We start from the raw sequence: 5,548 nt of genomic DNA, 5'->3' as shown, positions 1-5,548 counted from the left end.
TCTCTCTCTCTCTCTCTCTCTCTCTCTCTCTCTCTCTCTCTCTCTCGTGAAGTTGCCAGATCATCTTGAACAACATAAGCAAGATTCAAAAGACCCGAGAAGCTAAAACAAAACTAACATCACAGTCACCCAACACAGTGCTCCATCTGGACAGAGTATGAGTAAGAAACTGCTTTAAGAAACACAGATTTGGGACTGGAGAGATGGCTCAGCGGTTAAGAGCACTGACTACTCTTGCAGATGACCCGGGTTCGATTCCCAGCACCCACATGGTGGCTACGAACCGTCCTTAACTCCAGTTCCAGGGGAGTCTGAAGCCCTCTTCTGGCCTTCGCTCATTGCAGGACATGGGTGCACTCACACACATTCAGGCAATATACTTATACACATAAAATAAAAATAATAAATTAAATATTTTTAAAAAGAAACAGATTTGAGTCAACGGTTCTTCCTTTCTTCTCTCTTTTAAAAATATTTTATTTATCATTTTTTATTTTATGTGTATGAGTGTTACATCTGCATGTAGGTAAATGCACCCATGTCATGCAATGCCCACAGAGGACAGAAGAGGTTTGTCGGATCCCCTGGGACTGGAGTTTTGGACAGTTGTTAGCTGCCATGTGGGTGCTGGGATTTGAACCCGGGTCTTCTGCAAGAACAACCAGTGTTCTTAATCACTGAGCTGTCTCTCCAGCCGCCTTCTTTCTTCTCTTAACAACAAGGGAGGAGGTTGTGAGTTGGTGATAACAACTTGAGGATCTTGGGGTTCTGAGGTCTGTGTGGTATTTCTGAGCTGTTTAAGCAAGGACAGGTGTCTGTCTCTGAACATTTGTTGAGATCTGCCCTGCATGGGAGTCAGAGGAAAGGTTCTGCTTCCCCCAAACACATGTGAAAAGACGGGGGCGGTGTCTGTAGCTGGCCCCTGCACTCCAGGAACAGACTTGTCTGCCAAAACCAAAGGAGATGGCACAGCGTGGGGCATGAGGCAGAAGAGAAGAGGCGATGTCAAGGGAGCGGGGCCCTGGCACAGCTCCAAGGGCTGCATCAGATCCATGGGGTGGGGGACCTGTTCCAGGCTTTGTAAAGATTTGCTGAACCAACTAATTAGGGCATCCCAAAGCTTAAAGAGGTGTCCATGAAGGAGTGAGTCCTGCTGGGTCTGCTGGCTCGGGCTTGTAATCCTAGCACTTGAGAGGCTAAGAGAAGAGGGAAGATTGTGAGCTCTAAGCCACCCAGGGCTGCAGAGTGACACCCTGCATTAAAGAAGACAAAAACAAAACAAAATGAGTAAATTTGGGAGCATTTAAGGACAAAAGAAACAATCTTTTGCTGGTTTATTTTAGGAGAAATTCAAGTGTCTGTGAGGGCATGAGTTTTAGCATACAAAGGCCCTCATCCTCTGGGGTTCCCAAAGGAAAGGGAGGCAGGACAATGAAAAAAAAAGACAGAACAAAGGAAGAGTGGAGAGTGCCAGGGCCCTTAGTGTGGTGTGTGTGGTGTGTGTGTGTGTGTGTGGTGTGTGTGGTGTGTGTGGTGTGTGTGTGGTGTGTGTGTGTGGTGTGTGTGTGTGTGTGTGTGTAGGCCAAAGGTCAGCAGTGGGTGTCCTCCTCAATCATTCCACACCTTACCTTTGGAGGCAGGGTGTTTCACTGAACCTGGAGCTTGTTGATTCTGGAAGATTGGCAGGCCACCAAGGTCCAGGGTCCTCCTGTCTTGCCTCCCCATTGCCGGATTGAAAGTGAGTGCTGCTGTGCCTAGCTTCTTTATTTTATTTTTTAATAAAAATACTTTATTTGTTATTTTTATTTTTTGTGTATGTGTGTATTGCCTGCATGTAGTAAGTGCACCCGTGTCATGCAATGCCATGGAGGGCAGAAGAGGCCATCAGATCCCCCGGAACTGGAGTTACAGACGGTTGTTAGCTGCCATGTGGGTGCTGGAATTCGAACCTGGGTCTTCTGCAAGAACAACCAGTGTTCTTAACCACTGAGCCATCCCTCCAGCCCCTTTATTTTATTTTTATATGGTGCTGGGGATTGAAGTCGGATCTTAATGCTTTTGCAGCAAGCACCTTGCTGATTGATCCATGTCCTAGCCCCTCGCCTCTCTTTCTGTCCTTCCTGTTCTATTACCTCTTCTTTTTCCCTGTAAGCAACTATTTACAAATGTTTATGTTCTTATATGTCATGGAAATTGTAAGCCAAGTCTTCATATATCCATATTCTCTCTTTCTTAGTCTACTAAGCTCTCTGTTCTATCCCACTTTTTCCACTTGACCATAAATCTCAGAAATCAACTCATAATGTAAATCCTTCTCACTCTTTTTTGTCACTGATTTAATAATACTCTAGTGCTATGGTACTCCAGATAATTCACTGTGCGTTTCATCAATGGGCAATTGGGTTGTTCTGTTTTGTGTATCTAACAAATAGTGCTGCAGTGAATAGCCCCTGAAATTTACATTATCAATCCTTACTAGTGTACTATTAGGTTAGATCTTAAAAGTAAGCTAGCTAGGCTAAAAAAAACTTATATCGTTAGATTTAGAATTCTGCCAAAATTTCTTTCAAATTAATTTATTAAGGGTTGTACTGTGATATTTAAATTCCATCTTTTTTTTTTTTTATTATTATTCATTAGCTGGAACAGTTCTACGAAAAGTTTTCCTTTATTATGAGTACACCCAAAGACACTGCATTTAGAAAAATCAGCACTGGGGACTGATGCTTTCTTATCACTTAACTGATTTTCACCATAAAGAACAAGCTGTCAGGCAAACTATAGAGGCAACTGAGAAAGGCTTTTCTTTTCTCCTCTGTCCCTGTCATCAAGAGCACAGCCATGAACCACATCTGTCTGATCAATTTCAATCCAATGGCATTTGAATTGGCATTTGTCTTATTATAAGCAAAGTTGGACAACTTTCTATTTGTTAGAGAGTCAATCACCTTACCTTTCTCACAAATGGCCTATATTTCTGGCTTATTGTGTAATGCAGCTCTTGGCCTTTTCCTCTTTTGTTAGAAACTCTATGAATTAAGTTTACCAGTGTTTCCATTTTTTCCTTCAAGTGTTATTTGTCTTTTTACTCCATTTGTGTGTTCTTGTCCCATGAAGAGAAGCTCAGTGGGCTGTGTGAATATAGCCACAATGCATGGTAAAACACGTGTGACTATAGTCACAATACATGGTAAAACACGTGTGACTATAGCCACAATACATGGTAAAACGTGTGACTATAGCCACAATACATGGTAAAACGTGTGACTATAGCCACAATACATGGTAAAACACATGTGACTATAGCCACAATACATGGTAAAACGTGTGACTATAGCCACAATACATGGTAAAACACGTGTGGCTATAGCCTCGACACATTGTAAAACGTGAAATTGTCCAATGTAAAGAAAGAAACAAAAGATTTTTTAATGTAATTAAATAAGTCAATCTTTTCTTTATTTCTTCTAGATCCCAATCAAAACCAAGGAAACTGTTTTCACTGTCAGGTTAAAGAGGAATGTATCCACATTTTCTTCTTTAGGGCTTTGTTGGTTACATTTAAATGGATATTATTGGGCATTATCCCAATACACAGCATAAGAAAAGGTTTGGTTTCTTTTCCTGTGTGGCTGTCTGGTCCTCTCAATGCCACCTGTGAGACAGCCTGTCTTTCTTCTCCCTAGTGAGATGCCATTTTTTCACTATATGTGTCCATCTCTGGATCGTCTGTCCTGTGCTGTGCCTGTCTGTCTGTCTGAGCACCAGCGTAAGCTTTCTGGTATGTCACAGAAGCTTCACAGTGTGTCTTCGTATCTGGGCAGTCCAGCCATCCTCGTAGCTCTTTCTTGGGATGCCAGGTGTGCACGTTTGTTATTCCAGATGAACTTTATAACTGACTTCCTGGCCCAGGTAAAAACCCTGTTAAATTAAAAAGCTAACCGCATCAGATTTACACATTGACAGATAATCTGGAATCTTTTTTCATGCAGAGTTTTCTATCAAAGGACACAGATGTCGTTCTATTTGTTCAAGTCTACTTTTTTATTTCTTAGGAATGTTAACCAATTTTCTGCACACAGGTCTTGGATCCTCCTTTGTAAAGTTTATACCCACATTTCTGATTCTTCTTTACTATTGCAAATGTGGTCTTCAAAGCCAGAAGTGGTGGCATACATCTGCAGTCCCAACACATGGAGCGCTGAGGGCCTGGGTTGCATAGTGAGAGTTTGTCTTAAGAAGCCAAACCAAGCCGGGTATGGTGGCACACGCCTTTGATCCCAGCCCTCGGGAGGCAGGTGGATCTCTGTGAGTTCGAGGCCAGCCTAGTCTCAATAGTGAATCCAGGCCAGCTGTGGCTACAGGGAGACCCTGTCTCAAAAAGACCAAACAAACAAACAAACAAAAAAACCCAAACCAAAATAAAATGAAATACAAATAAATAAACAAATAAAAATAAAATAATAGAAATGTGGTCTTCTGTTACAGATCCTTACTGGTTCTCACTGATAATATATAATGATTGCAAATTTTAAATATTGCGATGCCATAACCTCCCTTGCTGTCATGGTGTCTTCTGTCTAATGTTTTGAATTTTCTAGATATGCAATCATAAAGTAAAGCATTATTCATATTAAGATGCTGTTGTCTGAGAAAATGTGCCCTTTTGAGAATGGAATCAATGCAATTGCTGACATTTCCTGGAAACATGTTAGAGAAAAATAACCATAAGGAACTACAAGAGCTCAACCTACAAAATGGAATCTTAAACTTGCAGAGGTAGAAACATGAACATTTACACCTCTCTCTCTCTCTCTCTCTCTCAGCTTCCTTACATAGGTTACCATAGTATGTAGAAATGTCCTCTCCTCACTTACCTCACATCACTCTACCCCTTAAAGCTCACTCTAGGTGTTCTTTACACCACCCCCAAGTGTCCTGCTGTGTCACCCAGGGTGGTCTCAGACTCCTGATCCTCCTGACTCTTAGCTTCCTAAGTGTTGAGATAACAACAGGCCTTAAACACCACTGCTAGTCTATACCCCCATCTCCCCTTTTCTTCATCATATTTTTATTTTCCATTGGTAAGAACTCTGGAGTATCAAGTGTGATTAGGATTAAGGAAAAAAGACTGAATTGGAGGCATATCTTTAACATGAATAAAATTTTATGATACGTTTTTGGTTTTACTCCTAGAAGTGTGTGTGTGTGTGTGTGCGTGCGTGTGCACGCGAAGAATGTAGTACATGACATAGCTTATCCTGAAGATCACTGACATTGGGGAAATGGCAAAAAGTTCAGTTTGGTGCCAGATATAACGCCAGATGCTGTGCTGGGAATTCCTCCATTCATGCAAGGCATGCTTGAGTGGCAGGTGACATTTGATCTGCTGTGGATAAATGGAACCTCTGCCCTTGCGGAACTTACATTCTAGGGGGAAGACAGAAAATAAAGCAAATCAGCAGAACACAGAGGATCAATTATAGCTTCATTCTAGAATACTGAGGTAAGGATTTTGTAGGTACAAGACCAAGGCTGAGAGAGTACG

Source organism: Nannospalax galili, unplaced genomic scaffold (assembly GCF_000622305.1).
Source record: "Nannospalax galili isolate Female #2095 unplaced genomic scaffold, S.galili_v1.0 scaffold698, whole genome shotgun sequence".
NCBI classification, from domain to species: domain Eukaryota; kingdom Metazoa; phylum Chordata; class Mammalia; order Rodentia; family Spalacidae; genus Nannospalax; species Nannospalax galili.
Note: the sequence above shows the minus strand (reverse complement) of the source record.